The sequence below is a fragment of the Gossypium raimondii genome, chromosome 6 (assembly GCF_025698545.1).
Source record: "Gossypium raimondii isolate GPD5lz chromosome 6, ASM2569854v1, whole genome shotgun sequence".
NCBI classification, from domain to species: Eukaryota; Viridiplantae; Streptophyta; class Magnoliopsida; order Malvales; family Malvaceae; genus Gossypium; species Gossypium raimondii.
Window position 1 is genome coordinate 39,499,067 of NC_068570.1, and position 18,424 is coordinate 39,517,490.

Sequence of the window (18,424 nt, forward strand, 5' to 3'; positions counted from 1 at the left end):
AGTCGTTATCAAGTAATAAGTACGTATCGAGTATTCGTCTCCACAGGGATTGTATTTGTGTTAAGTCACTTAATTTGTAAAATTATATTAACAATTTGAAAAATAAAAACAGAATATAGTTGAGAAGTGGTATAAACTAGATGCAATGATCCCTAGTGTAAATTATCCTAATATGCAGACTATATGAATGAAATAGATTTTAGCAAAATTTAACAGAATTTGCAACAATTATAACATAATAAAGTAGGACAATTACTTTAATTAAACTTAATTTATTATCATCATGCTTAATAATATTCGGAAAAACATTCCATGGCAAATCAATCTTTCATGAGTTTGGAAACCAAATTAGTTCCTTTCGGAATCCTTTACTTAGTAAATAGGCATTTTACTGATCCTTATTTACTAAGGGTTTCTTAGCATTCGTATGAGGTAACATGTTAGGTTTGAAACAATTTAATCACACAAATCTAAAAACTATGCAGATAACAGAGCCTGGTTAGGGTTGTTATGCAACCTACAATTTAATTGGGTTAGGATCTAAATTAAGCATGCACATTTCAATTATGCGTCCATTAGCCGTCGTCTGGTTAGGATCACTCAGCTAATTCAGGTGCATTTCAATCACGTATGAACAAATACAGACTTGATTTTAGTTGAAAACATGATCGATTGAGGCACAAACATTATAAACATGAATCAAATAAATATTGTTTAATAAAAATAATCATCCTAGCTTAAATAAATTTAAGCTATCATTGTTGTAAACAAGAACAAAGAACACATAGAAAACATCTTTAAATTAAATTTAAGAAAATAAAGATTAAACCCAATTCAGAGTGGCTGTCACCCAAGACTCTAACTGATGAGGCTCATTCACTTCTTTGCGTTGCTCCTTTGCTGATAGTTCTCCAAGGTGGCCGACTAAGGGCTTTTTAAGAGGCTAATTTGATAAAATCCTTATGCAAGGATGGTGATTGGTGTGAGAGCTAAGAGAGTTGAGAGAGAGGATGAGAGATGAGAGGGATGAGGGATGATTGATGAGGGATGATTGAAAAAATAAGAAATGAGCTCTTATTTATAGGTGAAGCAAGGGAGCTAATTTGTTAAAAATAGGAGTGTCCATCCTTTGAAACCTCCTCCAAGAGTGGTCGGCCTTAGATTGAGGAAATGTGGCTGAGTTTTCCTTGATTTTTGGTCAATTTGAATGCCACAACAACTTAGGACTAAGACTCGAGCACCAAAAAATCTTCGGGAAAATCTCTAATTTCTTTAACTCTTCAAGGGTTTTGTATAATTAAACCAATAATTGGTTTATAATTAGCCATGTGCAGCCGAAAATTGGGTTGACTTGGTCCCCATTTTGGACGGTTTTGCAATTGGAAGAAAACTTTCAGACTTGTCAAAAATAACAGATAGTTTAGAGGACCAAATGAATTAATTTAACCACTTTAATTAATCAGTTTACTTAATTAATTAAACTCAATTTTATTAATGAAATATTTAAAATGAATTATTAAAATATAACATTATATTTTATTATTTAATTTAATCATGCATGGCCCACTTCATAGCTTAAAAATATAATATGCTTAAATTAATATAAAATAAGTCATTTTATGCATGAAAACTATATAATAAAACATAAAATCACATTTTAATAATTTCTATGTCCTAACTTCATATTTTCACATATTTCATTAATTTATCAAACAATTACTTGGTTTTAACAACAATTTTCAGTAAATAGGTGATGAATTATATAGGAAAAATCCTATATATTTTTCCGTTTACACACCCCAAAACTTAAATCATTGCTCGTCTCGAGTAATGTTCATGCACAGCACAAGGTCTTGCTAAGGCAAATTCTGCTAAGAGTTTAAGTAGCATCAATCTTCGTGTCATAATCATGTATCAACAAATTCATGCTCATAGATCTTCTTTATTAACAAGTAACTCATATACAAACATTTTGAAAATTTTATTCTAAGTTTCAAGATATGCCAACATGAATCATAGTTTGCATGTATGTCATAGCCATAGATAATATTCTTCATTAAACACAATTTCTCATCAATCAGGCAAACAATCATAAGGCTTATTTATAATCTTCATATGTTGAACTTAATACTTCCTCTCCACTAATGCAGGTGACATAATCATCAAATCAATAGGTATTTTATAAGGTTGTAATGGGGCTTGGTTTAAAGGTAGGGATTTTAAGAGATGAGACATTTCGATTTCAAAAATCTTAACTTTTAACTTATCTTGGATTTCTCGAAATTCAACCGTTTTCTTCAAGTGAACCTTTGGAACACCCCTAAACTTATTTTGAACTCAAGCTCATACATTTTTCCTTTTTGAAGACTAAGCGAACTTTTCTTCGCTCTTTCTTTATCTTTGTGATTGTTTTTTTTAAGCATGAGCACATACATCTTTATGAAAATTTCATTAAATGTTGATTCCAAAGACACTTAAGTTAAGATTGGTGCATAAAATTAGGATAATTTTAAAAAGATGGTAATCGACTTATAATGTAGGTTCATTTCAAAAATAGGCCTTAAAGCTCAAAATTGTAGTTTCAATGGTCTAATATCATAAGGTGGGCTTGAAAAGGCTCAAACGATCCAAAGAAAAATGGTGCCTATATCATTTTAGATTTTTATGTCCCCTAGGATTTTGCCTCAAGAAAGTTACTAAGTCAATTCTAAAGATATAAACCTTCATGCATGTCTGATCTCAAGAGAAACTAGGTTTTCATTGTAAACATTACCTAAGACTAAGATCATAAAAATATTTCATTCTTCATGTTAACATATAATCACTCAGATAAAATCATCATTCATACTTGTATACAAGCTATCTTATTAAAAAGAATTTCTCTAAACCTTCATTTATTAAAACATACTTATGAAAGAAATGATTGAAACATACTTGAAAATTTTAAAATTTGAGCAATTTATTTCCCTTACCCCCTTTAAAAAGAAGCAATGTCCTCATTGTGAGAATAAAGTAATGAATAAAAACTGAACACCAGGTAGGGTTGGAAAGAAAGAGAGGTGAGTCATTAAGACTGCTTAAATACCAAGTCTTTCTTCATAACCCAATCCTAAACATATTCATTCCCATTGCCACATCACTTAGTCTTTTTTTTCTAAGAAAGTGTTTATTCATGCTTGCTATGTTTTATTTTGCATAAATTAAATCCTAATTACTAAAGAAATAAATTCCTAAAGACCTAAAAACAACTAAATAAATAACAAGACAATAATCCCCCTTTTTATTTTTCGGACTCATTCCCCTCGTCTTCTTTAGTTCCATCTCTGTTTACATTATCAGTATTTGCCGTCTATGTCTCAAAGATAACATCTGGGAACTCATGAACAAAAGTGTTAGAGATATTCTTAAAATTATTTCAAATTGAATCATCCTTAATTTTTGCTTATTTCCAGTAAGTTTGCTGTTGATTGTGCATGAACTTGCACATATCCATCAAAATTGACAACTCTGATTTCTTTGAAGTACTTGCAGGAGTCGGCATTGGAGTTGTAAATTCTGGTTCAACACTTAGCTTGACTGGTTCTTCTTTTAGCTCAAACCTTGGTTCAAAGTTTTCAGCTCCTTCCGCTGGTTCAGCACTATTTGGTTCCTTATCAGATTCTTCTTCTACAGTGTCTGTAACTGAATCAGCTTTAGTTTTAGTTTTATTTGTTGACTCTTCGGTTTCTGGCTCAGTTGGTTCCTCTTGCTCGCCTTGGTTCAGCTCATGCACTTTCTCTACTAACCTTTCAAGATCATGACTTGTGATGCACCCTTGAACATACTGCCCCTTCAGATTTGCCTGTGTTTTAACGTGGGCCCTTAAGCAAAGTGAAGTAATTAATGATGGGAAATAAGCACTTCCTGCCTTCTTTTTAGCATAATCGTTAATTTCCTTGAGGATAATTTTCCCAATGTTAATGGACTTTTCTGTCAAAATTACATATAACAAGAGCATTCGTTCCATCGAGATGGTGGAACTATGTGAGATAGGCATAAAACTGTAGTGAACAAAATAAAACTATACCTTTGTTACTGGCTTTAAATATTCTCTTCGACAAGAATGGCTCCCAAACTTTCTTATAATCCATTGGGATTTCGGATTTGTCACAACATTAAGCACTTGTTGAAGAAAATCTCAATTGAGATTGTTCATCATTGGGTAGTACTCATCTTCCTCAACATCAGGTAAATTAAACAAATCATTGATGGACTTAGAAGTAAGAGATACCTTTTTTCTTTCGAATGATAACTTTAGTAGCATCTTGTGTAGTCAAACTAGCATAGAATTCTCAAACTAGTTCATCATCGGGAAGTGAACGAGCATCACAGAATCATTCCCACTTAAGAGGACTGATTATCTTTCTAATCGGCACATGGACAACCATCACATCATTACTCTTCAGGTTAAAACCCTTTTCTGGCATCATAGGTTGATGCTTGAAAATTGAAACAAATCGCTCTTTCACTTCTTCATTGATCAAAATTGGGTTTTCAGAAGTAGTTTTTGATGATCTAGTTCTTTTGCGAGACATGGTATTTTCCTGAAAATTTGGCAAAGTTTCTGCTTGCAGAGGCAAAAGAGAAATTGGAAAATGAAGATGGAACTTGCTTCGGCAAACCTTGTGACGTCAATAGGGAATTTCGACAAAAAGAAAGAAAAGGACTAGGGTTTTTTTCGGGATTTGAGGTTGACGGCACAAAGAAGAGATTTAGGGATTTTTAGGGTGGAAGCAAATTGCTTTGAGGGATGTGAAAATTAGTAGAGTGAGAGGGGTTTATATAGGGAAAAATTAAGGCAACATGTAGCTAAATTAAAGTTACTTGGGCGGCAAGTAATGGGTGTGACGGCAAGGGTTAAATTTTTCCCCCCTTTTCGCTGACTTGGTCCTCAAACTTAGACTGTATCTTAAAAGAAAGCTGATTAGTACTTGGGCCAAACCTGACCCCCTTTATTAACAATAAAATTTAAAATTAAACAAAATAAATTAAACTAGAAAAAAAAATCATTTTAAAACTTAATTAGAAAATTTCTTCTTAACAAATTATATTAAATTAATTCCTAGGAAAGGTTGGAGGGGACATAGCGGTCCCGCTTAAGTTCCAATATCCTTAGACATAATTAATTAAATGTACTTAATTAAGAAAAATAAATTCTAATTATTTATTTATTTACAAGACGGGTTTATGAAAAATCAAGGGTCTGTTAATTTGAATGAAGATTCAACTCACTCAACTTCACCATCCCAGTAGTGTTTGAGACGTTGACCATTAACTTTAAACGTACCTCTGTAATTGTCGTACAATTCAATAGCTCCATAAGGATAAACTCAGTGGATGATATAAGGTACTTTCCATCGGGATTTCATCTTCCCAGGAAATAACTTCAGCCTTGAATTAAACAACAACACCTTCTTACCTCCTTTAAACTCGCGAGGTTGTATATGACTATCATGCCATCTCTTTGATCTTTCTTTACACATTTTGGCATTCTCATAGGAAAACAACCTCAGCTCTTCCAACTCATCAGGTTGTAACATCCTTCTCTCGCCGGCTTGCTTAAGATCAAAATTTAACTACTTCAAACCCTAGTGAGCTTTATTCTCCAATTATAATGGCAAATGACATGCCTTTCCAAAGACTAACCGATAAGGAGTCATTCCTAACGGAGTCTTGAATGTTGTTCGGTAGGCCCGTAATGCATCATCGAGCCTTCGAGACCAATCTTTTCTGTTGGGGCGTACTACCTTTTCAAGGATACCTTTGATTTCAGGGTTCACTCTTTCAACTTGTCCATTAGACTGGGGGTTATAGGCAGTAGCAATCTCGTGCTTCTCATCATATTTTTCAATCAACCACTTAAGTCATTTTTTCACAAAGTGAGAACCTTCATCATTAATAATAGCTCTTGGTGTCACAAATCGTGTAAACACATGCTTATGTAGAAATCGCATGACTACCTTAGCATCATTTGAACAGTATGCTTAAGCTTCAACCCACTTGGATACATAGTCCACAACAACTAAGATGTATTTGTTCTCATATGAAGAAGGGAATGGGCCTAAGAAGCCAATGCCCCATACGTTAAACAATTAAATCTCCAAAATGTTTGTCAAGGGCATCTCATTCCTTCTTGATATATTTCCAGTTCTTTGGCTCTTATCACAGTTCTTCACATAAGCGTAAGCATCTTTAAATAGTGTAGGCCAAAAGAAACCTGCTTACAAAATCTTTGCTGCAGTACGTGAACCACCAAAGTGTCCCCCACTTAGAGATGAATGGCAATGATATAAGATCTCAGTAATTTCACTTTCAGCTACACACTTTCGGATTATATTATCTGCACACTGTTTAAACAAAAATAGATCCTCCCAAAAATAATATCGACTATCATGAAGGAATTTCTTCCTTCGTTGGTAAGTTATTTCTCGAGGAATTATTCCACATGCAAGATAATTGGCAAAATCAGCAAACCAGGGTATTTCATGAATTCGACTTACCTCAAATAAGTGCTCATCTAGGAAATTCTCGTTGATAGGCACACCAGACTGGGTTAACTTATCTTGTTCCAAGCTCAACAAATGATCAGCTACTTGATTTTCGACACATTTTCTATCTTGGATCACAAGGTCAAATTCTTGGAGTAAAATTATCCAACGAATTAGCCTTGGTTTTGCATCTTTCTTCTTGAGTAAGTATTTAATGGCCGCATGGTCAGTAAATACTGTAACTTTGGTACCTATAAGATATGAACGTAATTTTTCAAAAGTAAAAACTATAGCAAATAGTTCCTTTTCAGTTATCGTATAATTGAGTTGGGCTCCCGTCAAGGTTCTACTTGCATAGTAAATGGGGTGGAACACTTTATTTCTTCTTCGACCTATCATAGCTCCAACAGCATAATCACTTGCATCACACATCAACTCAAAAGGTGAGTTCCAATTAGGTGTAACGATTATTGGGGCTGTAATTAACCGATTCTTTATATCTTCAAAAGCTTCCAAACATGCTTTTTGAAATTGAACACTGTATCTTTCTCTAACAGCAAACACAGTGACTTAGAAAATTTTGAGAAATCCTTGATAAACCTTCGGTAAAAATCGGCATGGCCTACGAAACTTCTTACTCCTTTCACATTAATTGGGGTCGATAATCTTTCAATTACGTCCACCTTTGCTTTGTCAACTTCAATTCATTTCTTTGAGATCTTGTGACCTAAGATAATTCCTTCAATGACCATAAAATGACATTTTTCCCAATTAAGAACAAGATTCGTCTCTTCACATCTCTTTAGTACGTTAGCCAAATTACTTAAACAGATATCATAAGTGTTACTAAAAACAAAAAAATCATCCATGAAAACCTCGACGAAAATTTCGACCATATCAATAAATATTGCCATCATGCATTGTTGAAAAGTTGCAGGTGCATTGCATAAACCAAAAGGCATTCGCGTAAAAGCAAACGTACCATACAGACAAGTAAAGGTTGTTTTATGTTGGTCCTCCGGGGCTACAACTATTTGGTTATATCCCGAATAGCCATCTAAAAAATAATAGAATTCATTACCTGTTAGTCGATCTAACATCTGATCCATAAAAGGCAACGAAAAATGGTCCTTCCGAGTGGCTTTGTTCAGCTTTTTGTAATCAATACAGATTCTCCAACAGGTAACAGTTCTCGTTGGAATTAACTCGTTATGCTCATTTTCAACAATCATGATTCCACCTTTCTTTGGCACACACTGTACCAGACTTACCCACGAACTATCTGAAATAGGATAGATGATTCTTGCATCTAACCATTTAATCATTTCCTTTCTCACAACTTCTTTCATAATAGGATTGAGTCTCTTTTGCCCATCAATTCGAGCTCTTTCACCTTCTTATAAAATGATTTTATACATGTAAAATAAAGGGCTTATACCTCGAATATTAGCTATGGTCCAACCAATTGCTTTCTTAAATTTCTTTAGAATAGCAATTAGTTGCTCCTCTTGATCTTTTGTCAGTTCCGCTGAAAAAATCACAGGCAAAGTAGAACAATCACCTAAATACACGTATTTCAAATGGGAAGGAAGTACCTTTAGTTCTAGTTTAGGTGGTTCTTCGATTGACAACTTGGGTTGCACAAATTCTCTAACTTCCAACTCTAACAGTTCAAACTATGTGGATTGAATATAATTTCTCGGATTGGCTTTCATCAAAGCCATGTTTTCTTCACCTTCTTCATCCTCCAAAGGGTCAAGATCTAAAGCTCTCTCCAATAGGTCTTCTTCAAAATTGCTTTCCATAGAAACCAAGGTTTCTATCTCTTCAATAACTGAACACTCCTCTGTCGGATCGGGAAAATTCATTGCTTTAAGAATGTTAAAGGTTACCTGATCGTCAACTTGCAAGGTGAGTTCACCTTTCTACACATCAATTAATGTTCTTCCCATGGATAGGAAAGGTCTCCCAAGGATGATCGGTACTTCTTTGTCAGCTTCAAAATCTAGGTCAATGAAATCACCAGGAAAAATAAATTTATCAACTTTACCAAAACATCCTCGATCTTTCCTTCGGGATATGCTAAATATCGATCTGCTAGCTAAAGCGTCACAGTTGTAGGTCTTACTTTACCTATCCCTAACATCTTGAAAATAGACTTAGGCATCAAGTTGATACTCGCTCCTAAGTCACACAAAGCTTTACCACAGTAAGATTCACCAATGTTATAGGGTATAGTAAAGCTTCTTGGGTCTTTCAATTTTGGTGGCAGTTTGTTTTGCAGGAACGCACTGGACTCCATTGTCAAAGCAATTGTCTCATACTCACTCAGTCGTTTTTTCTTGGACAGTATATCCTTCATAAACTTCACATAATTTGGAATTTGTTCTAAAGCCTCCACCAACGAAATATTGATGTGTAACTGCTTTAGAACATCCAAAAACTTCTTGAATTGCACCTCCTATTTCTGCTTGTGTTGCTACAATCTTTGCGAATATGGAGGTGATGGAACTTTCGGTTGAACCAGACAACTTTTCTAAGTAGGTAAATCCTCATCTAAAGAAGATGTTAAAATATCTGAATTCACTAGGTCAGGGTTTACCTTGTCAGACTTTGCAGATTCTGATTCCTTTGGTGTAAGAACTTCAACAGCTGGTTGACTTTCCCCCTTTTCAACATGCTCATCATCGACATCAATCAATCGGGGTTCCAGAGTCTTACCACTTCGTAATGTCAATGCCTTGATATGTTCTTTACCCAAATTTCTTGGATTCTCAGTATCGCTCCGTAGCCAACTGACCCATTTAGTTTTCCAAATTTTTCAGTGTTGCTGCTTGGATTTGGATCAAAGCGTCATTCTTTGCCATGTACACTTTCAAAAAGTTCACCAAATTGTTTGATGCCTCAACTTGATGTGGTTTTAGAGCTTGCTAATTCAACCCTTGAGATTGGTTGGGTCTTTGTTGTAATAAGTTATTGTTCCGTCCATTTCCTTGGTTGCTCCAAGAAAAGTTAAGATGATTACGCCATGAAGGGTTATAGAAGTTGGACTTGGGTCCTTGTCCACTCCTATTTTGATATTGGTTCCCCACATAGTACACTGACTTGGGATTTGATGAACAATTCTCAAAAGAATGACCTTCCCCATAGTACACACAGGAAACTACTTCAAACGGACTTGGTTGCTGAGCTACAAAATTATTAGTACCATTAGCGGTTAACTGTTTTAACATAGAGGAAATAGACGGTACCTGAGCCGATAACGAATTGAGAGAGTCAACTTCATGAACTCCAGCTACTCATCTTCCTGAAGCTGTTCGATTTGTTGGCCATTGATAGTTATTACTCGCGATCCTCTCGATGATCTCATAAACCTCATTATAAGACTTAGATAAAACTGCACCATTCACGGAAGCATCTACCATCAATCTTGTATGGGCATTTAGACCATTATAAAATGTCTCCAACTGGATACAATGAGAAATCCCATAATGAGGACACTTACGAAGTAACTCCTTGAATTACTCCCAAGCCTCATACAAAGACTCGTCATTTAGTTGCTAGAAAGTTGTGATCTCGTTCCTCAACTTAGCATTTTTCCTAGGTGGAAAATACTTAACAAAAATCTCTCTGCTAATTCTTGCCTTGTAGATACTGAACTTGGTGGCAATGAATTGAGCCATGCTCGTGCTCGATCTCACAACGAGTACAGAAATAACTTCAACCTCAATGCGTCTTCAGTCACATCGACTATCTTAAATAAATCACTCACCTTCACAAACAATCGAATGTGGAGATGTGGATCTTTCGTGGGCATACCACTAAATTGGCCCACCATTTGTAGCATTTGAAACATCACTGGTTTCAATTCAAACTGGGTTGCCTCAATATTTGGCCTTCTAATTCCTGGGTTTAACTCGTTAAAAAATGGCACAGCATATTGTCTGATGCATCGATCTCTACCATTGACAATGAGGATGGGATTTCTTACATAATCGGCTTCATTACCTTGTTCTTGATTCTGATTTCCAAGGTCTACCTCGACTTGTCTTTAAGCTGTTCGTTCATGTCTTCTTTGTCTGAAAGTTCGCTCAATTTCAGGGTCTATAGGGAATAAATCGATAATTTAATCTATGTTTATAAACACCTGAGAATAAATTCACAAAAATTAAAAAGAATAAGTTAATAATGTTAAAAATAAATCAAATTGAAAAAAATAATTTCACAAAAAAAATGACTACGGCAACAGTTGACAATCTCCAGTAATGGCGCCAAAAACTTGTAACGCTCGGGTTTGTGCAAGTGTACACAGTCATTATCAAGTAATAAGTAAGTATCGAGTTATCGTCTCTACAGGGATTGTATTTGTACTAAGTCACTTAATTTGTAAAATTATATTAACAATTTGAAAAATAAAAACAAAATATAGTTGAGAAGTGGTATAAACTAGATTCAATGATCCCTGATGTAAATTATCCTAATATGCAGACTATATGAATGAAATAGATTTTAGCAAAATTTAACACAATTTGCAACAATTATAACATAAATAAACTAAGACAATTACATTAATTAAACTTAATTTATTATCATCATGCTTAATAATATTCGGAAAAATATTTCATGGCAACTCAATATTTCATGAGTTTGGAAACCAAATTAGGTCCTTTCGGAATCCTTTACTTAGTAAATACGCATTTTACTGATCCTTATTTACTAAGGGTTTCTTAGCATTCGTGTGACGTAACAAGGACGTGTTAGGTTTGAAACAATTTAATCACACAAATCTAAAAACTATGCAGATAACAGAGCCTGGTTAGGGTTGTTATGCAACCTACAATTTAATCGGGTTAGGATCTAAATTAAGCATGCACATTTCAATTATGCATCCATTAGCCGTAGCCTGGTTAGGATCACTCAGCTAATTCAGGTGCATTTCAATCACGTATGAATAAAATACATACTTGATTTTAGTTGAAAACATGATCGATTGAGGCACAAACATTATAAGCATGAATCAAATCAATATTGTTTAATCAAAATAATCCTAGCTTAAATAAATTTAAGCTATCATTGTTGTAAACAAGAACAAAGAACACATAGCAAACATCTTTAAATTAAATTAAAGAAAAGAAAGATTAAACCCAATTCAGAGTGGCTGTCACCCAAGACTCTAACTGATGAGGCTCATTCGCTTCTTTGTGTTGCTCCTTTTGCTGATAGTTCTCCAAGGTGGTGGACCAAATATGAAAACTAGATTCAATGATCCCTAATGTAAATTATCCTAATATGCAGACTATATGAATGAAATAGATTTTAGCAAAATTTAACACAACTTGCAACAATTATAACATAAATAAACTAAGACAATTACATTAATTAAACTTAATTTATTATCATCAGGCTTAGTAATATCCGGAAAAATATTTCATGGAACTCGATCTTTCATGAGTTTGGAAACCAAATTAGGTCCTTTCGGAATCCTTTACTTAGTAAATACGCATTTTACTGATCCTTATTTACTAAGGGTTTCTTAGCATTCGTGTTAGGTAACAGGGACGTGTTAGATTTGAAACAATTTAATCACACAAATCTAAAAACTATGCAGATAACAGAGCCTAGTTAGGGTTGTTATGCAACCTACAATTTAATCGGGTTAGATCTAAATTGAGCATGCACATTTCAATTATGCGTCCATTAGTCGTTGTCTGGTGCATTTCAATTCAGGTGCATTTCAATCACGTATGAATGAAATACAGACTTGATTTTAATCAAAAACATGATCGATTGAGACACAAAAATTACAAGCATGAATCAAATAAATATTATTTAATCAAAATAATCATCCTAGCTTAAATAGTTTTAAGCTATCATTGTTGTAAACAAGAACAAAGAACACATATCAAACATCTTTAAATTAAATTAAAGAAAAGAAATATTAAACCCAATTCAGAGTGGCTGTCACCCAAGACTCTGACGGATGAGGCTCCTTCACTTCTTTGCGTTGCTCCTTTGCTGATGGTTCTCCAAGGTAGCTGACCAAGGGCTCATTAAGAGGCTAATTGGCTAAAATCCTTATGCAAGGATGATGATCGGCGTGAGAGCTAAGAGAGTTGAGAGAAAGGATGAGAGATGAGAGGGATGAGGGATGATTGAAAAAGTGAGAAATGAGCTCTTAGTTATAAGTGAAGCAAGGGAGCTAGTTTGCTGAAACTAGGAGTGTCCATCCTTTGAAACATCCTCCAAGAGTGGTCGTCCTTAATTTGAGGAAATGTGGCTGATTTTTCGTTGATTTTTGGTCAATTTTAATGCTACAACAACTTAGGACTAAGACTCGGTCACCAACAAATCTTCGGGAAAATCTCTGATTTCTTTAACTCTTCAAGGGCCTTGTATAATTAAACCAATAATTTGGTTTATAATCAGCCATGTGCATCCGAAAATTAGGTTGACTTGGTCCCCACTTTGGACGGTTTTGCAATTAGAAGAAAACTCTCAGACCTATAAAAAATAGTAGATAGTTTAGAGGACCAAATGAATTAATTTAACCACTTTAATTAATCAATTTACTTAATTAATTAAACCTAATTTTATTAATGAAATATTTAAAATGAATTATTAAAATATAACATTATATTTTATTATTTAATTTAATTATGCATGGCCCACTTCATAGCTTAAAAATATAATATCTTTGAAATTAATATAAAATAAGCCATTTTATGTATGAAAACTATATAATAAAACATAAAATCACATTTTAATAATTTCTATGTCCCAATTTCATATTTTAACATATTTCATTAATTTATTAAAGAATTACTTGGTTTTAACAACAATTTTAAGTAAAAAGATGATGAATTATATAGGAAAAATCTTGTATATTTTTCCGTTTACAGTGGTGTAGATCGACTATTGAAGTTTATTAAAAAGAAGAACTTGGCCTATTCACATACAGAGTTCCACCAACTTCCTGAATCAATTTTTTTCAATTTGATGCCACGGGTTTCTCATATATTAGTGAATATCTAAAATGTTGGTTTTCAGTAAACTTTGAAATAATTTCCAAGAATAGCTCACCAAATAAGTCTTTAATGGTGTGAATATGTTATTGCCACTAAATTTGAAATTTTTTATTCTTATTTTGCCTACTTCACTAAACATCTTTGAAAATTGGTTTTTGGGTTATTTAAATCTAAAACTTAGTTTTTGATCAAAATTGGACAATAATAAATGAATCTAGAGAGAGAACATGAGTTAACTAATTAACTCATTTTAATAAAAATTTAAAAACTTAAAAATTTAAAATAAATCATTTTGATACACATGGCATAATATAATTGATTATTTAATACATGTGACATAATCTAATTGGTTGAAAATGATATTATACTTTTCCCAACTCAGCAATGTTTGTATATCCGTCTTGATTTAAGTATGGCATGTACCTAAGTTGAGTCAATTTTGGTATGTAACTATGTGTATGTGCACTTTAGTAGTAAAATTAGTGTTTAAATATGGTTATTTGATCATGGAATGTACATGGTCTCAAACTTGATATGATATACTATATTGCTAATGTTGTTGTTGAGATAATTAAAATGTTCATGACTTAGTACGAAATGCAATAGGTAATTAGCTTATAGTGATAAAGTATTGATATAAGGTTGGATGAATTATTGGAGTGCTTAAATTGATGTTAGCATTATTTTTTTGTGGTTTGATAATGAATGGAATGTGTTTTGAATTGTTTTGGAAAGTTGAAGGTTTTTAACCAAAGGAAATTTACAGAAATAGTATGTGACGTCGCAACATTAAATGTATCATGACGCAATGAGAAATGACCTATAATGTTACGGTGAGATTGTCAGAAATAAATATATAGATTCGATTGATGTGCAAGTATACACAATCATCAAGAAGTAATAAAGTAGTGAGTAAGAGTATCATCTTCACAGGGACTGTACTGGCAAGTTGGTGATTAAAAATAATTAAATGGTGAGTGAGAATTACCTAATCCGTCGAATGTTAATCCGCAATGATAATAATTACTAAGGTAATTCACATATATTCTACTAGTAAAAGAGGTAATAATCCATTTTGTATGAATCAGTGCAAATGTGTAAGCGAAATCAGTTCTCATTATAGCCTATAGCATGAGCAATAAAAATAGAGAATTGTGACAATGCAGTAAGTATACAAATTTTCAAGTTGAGCCAATGCAAGGGAGGACAAGAGTACGCAAAAAAGATGTACGAACTATACTTGTGCAAGTGATGTCAATTAAGAGATCAGACCCATGAAGTTTGATAGGTGCTAAAAATAACATGTTTTAGTCTCATTCTTAATGTGGTTTTAGGTGATTATTCGATGTTAATGGTGAATATTATGATCCTAGTCCTTTAAGTTCATGTTTTTAATACTATGAGAGTATTTAGGAGAAAAATGAGCGAAAAATAAAAAATTAGAGCAAGGTACAGGGGCCACACGATTTGGACACACGGCCGTATGAGCCACACAGGCTGCCACACGGCCACGTAGCAAGTTGTGTCGATTTTACAAATTACACACTGAACAACAAAAAAAACAATTTGTGGGGTTTTTTAGGCATTTTGAGACCTATATATGACAAAATTAAGAAAATAGGAGTAAGTCGTCATAGAATACTCAAGAAAACAACTAAAAAAAACACCACTGAAGTGGATTTTGATGCGAATTTCCATCAAGATTGAAGATTCCCTTTTGAGTTCTTTGGAGATTATTATGAGTTTCTTTGTTTCTTGTGGTTATACTGTATTTTGGATGTTTTAATTTGCTAGCATGAAGTAATTTTTATTTTACACAATAAATACTTAGATCTAGTTCTCAATTATGCGTGTTTAATTCTTGGTTTGATATTTTTAGATTATTGATCCCGTTGAAGAGTAGATCATGCATAATTGAGTGGAGTTGCATGCAATCCTAGAAATAGTATTGCATAAATCTACCATATTAGAGTCAACTCTAATAGGGGAATCCATAGATCGGGTTAATACGATACTATGGGTTTTAATTAGAAAGAAATTTCAATTAATCAACCTAGAGCTAGTTGTTTTTATTCTTGAAGAAATATTTTAGCATAATTTAGGGATTTCTATGGATCAAGATACTAAGTGAAGAAATTGTGTAATTTAGATTGATAGTGATAGATGAAATCTAGGTGAATTCTTTCCTGGGTATTCTTTCGCTTCTTGGTTGTTTACTCGATTATATCTTGATTTGTTTTTTTCGTGTTCGCTAGCAATTATTTTAGTTAATTTTAGTTTTCAATCAATCACTTGAATTTATTGGTTAAATAATAGAAAGACGGTAATTACTAGTACTTTTAGTCTTTGTGGGAATGATATCTTTGCTCACCGTAGCTATACTATTAATTGATAAGTGCACTTACCTTAGTCAGATTTTTAGTTGGTTTACGACTGCATCAAGTTTTTGGCACCATTTTCGGGGACTAAAATATTAGGAAAACTTTATTTCTATTAATTTAGCCATTTTATTTTTATTTTAATATTTTTTGTTTTTAATTTAATTATTACATTTTGATTTTTCTTTTGTTTGATTCTTACAGGTTCTTTTAGTTTTTTACTAGAGGTAACTCGTTAGAACAATAGATTTTTATAGTGAGATTGAAATACTGCTCGCAGAAATCGGAGAGAAGTTGGAGAAGCAAGGCAAGATCAGCAGGGCAAGGTCAGCAGATTTTAATAGACGATCAAGAGCAAACAGACATTACTGTGAAGATGGATAATAATCAAAATAATCAGCAGCCTCTTGCACATTCCGTTCCTCGGACTATGTATGATTATACTAAGCCTACTCTGATTTGGGCTGAATTCAGTATTGTCAGACTAATAGTTTCTACGAATAATTTTGAGATCAAGCTTAATACAATTCAAATGCTGCAACAATATGTTTGGTTTGATCAAACTTTCTAGAGATTTGTGTCACTTTCAAGATTAATGGTGTTACTGATGATTCCATAGGCTTACGGTTGTTCCTATTCTCTTTAAGGAGCAAGGAAAAACATTGGTTGAATTCACTTCCATGGAGTTCTATCACGAATTGGGATCAGATGACTGAGAAATTTTTATTGAAGTACAGCCCACCAGGTAAAACAACAAAGTTGAGCATCAACATATCTTCTTTTGCTCAAATTGATTTGGAAACATTACATGATGCATGGGAGAGATTTAAGGATCTTTTGAGAATGTGACTTCATAATGGGTTACCTTTGTGGTTACAAGTTCAAACCTTTTGTAATGGTTTAAATCCCTCGACTAGGCAACTAATTGATGCAGCAGCTTGTGGAATATTGAATGATAAGAAGATTTTATTGAAGAGATGGTTCGGGATAACTATCAGTGGCAAGTCATGAGAACAAAATCGATTAAATAAGCTGGTGTTTTTAATATTAGATGTAGTTGCTATGTTGGCAAGTCAGGTGGAAGCACTGAGTAATAAGATTGATGGTTTGAGTTGCAATAACATGATAAATTTGGTAATGAAATGTGATGTAATTAGAGCGGGGATGATCAATCTAGAATGTTTACCCTTCAGTTCTAACATGGAGCATGAGCAAGTCAACTTTATGGGTAACAATTCTAGGCCTCAAAATAATCCCTATAGCAATAACTATAATCTAGGATGGAGAAATCATCCAAAATTCTCTGAGTGGTAAAGGTAATTAAAGGTCACAATCCCCTCTGGGTTTTCAGGAACCTTATTAGCAAGAAAAGAAACTGAACCTTGAGGAGATGTGAGCTAAATTTATTTCAGTGTTTGAAACTCGATTTTCAAACACTAAGATAGCTCTGAAAAATTAGCAAGCATCGATTCAATGGCTTGAAAATCAAATCAGACAACTTGCTAAACTGGTTTTGGAAAGACAACAAGGTAGCTTACCTAGTAACACTAAACTAGCCCAAATGAGCAAGTCCACGCAATCACTTTTTAAAGTGTGGAAGGGTTAGTCAACCCTGAAAAGAAACTGAATCTAGAAGCTGTTGAAAAAATGATGGAGTTGAGGAAAGCAAGAAAGAGCATAAGCCGGTAGTTAGAGAATACAAACCACAAATTCCATATCTAGCAGCATTGAAGCAAGAGTGTATAAAAGAACAATATGGTAACTTACCTTTTTTTGAATCCCTTTCGCATATGCCAAAGTATGCAAAAATTGTTAAAGGAGTTGTTAACAAATAAAATGGAGTTAGATGACTTGTAAACTGTGGAGCTCAATGAGGATTGCTTGGCCATTCGCCAAACCAAACTCCCCAGCAAGCTTAAAGATCTAGGGAGTTTTACTATTCGTTGCCTTATTGGTAGATTGAATGTTGAAAAAGCTTTGGCTGATTTGGGGGCTAGTATAATTTTTATGCCTTATAAAATGTTAAAAAAACTTGTTCTCGGGGAACCAAAACCCACTAAGATGAATATTCAATTAGCTGACAGATCAATTAGGTATCCTAAGGGTACTATTGAAGATATACTTGTTAAAGTCGATAATTTTATATTCCCTATTGATTTTGTTATATTGTACATGGATGAGGATATTAAGGTATCAATAATCTTAGGTTGACCCTTTTTAGTCAATGCAAGAATTGTTACTGATGTGGGAATTGGTGAGTTTGTGCTGAGTGTAGGTGACAAAAAAGTTACTCTTCAAGCACGTGATTTTGTTAGAGTTCCTAGGGAGCGAGATGATACTGGTTATTATGTTAATATTAATAATAATGTGACTTGACATTCTTGGCATAAATTTACTAATGAATACGTGTTCGAACAGTATCCATCTCAAGGTGAAAAAAATCAAGAGACAAGTGGAGAGCGAATGGTGTAGGTCGATGAATTAGATAAATAGA

The 18,424-nt window shown here is 33.6% G+C and overlaps 1 non-coding gene and 1 pseudogene across 1 annotated transcript; one reads left to right on the top strand and one right to left on the bottom strand.

Annotated features, from left to right (window-relative positions):
• The first annotated feature begins 10,010 nt into the window (after positions 1-10,010).
• Positions 10,011-10,117, top strand: LOC128041997 (small nucleolar RNA R71). The gene has a single exon (XR_008197205.1). It is a non-coding gene; the product is annotated as a small nucleolar RNA R71 (small nucleolar RNA).
• Positions 10,118-16,692: 6,575 nt separating this feature from the next.
• On the bottom strand, positions 16,693-16,793 carry LOC128042107 (small nucleolar RNA R71; annotated as a pseudogene).
• Between the last annotated feature and the right edge of the window lie 1,631 nt (positions 16,794-18,424).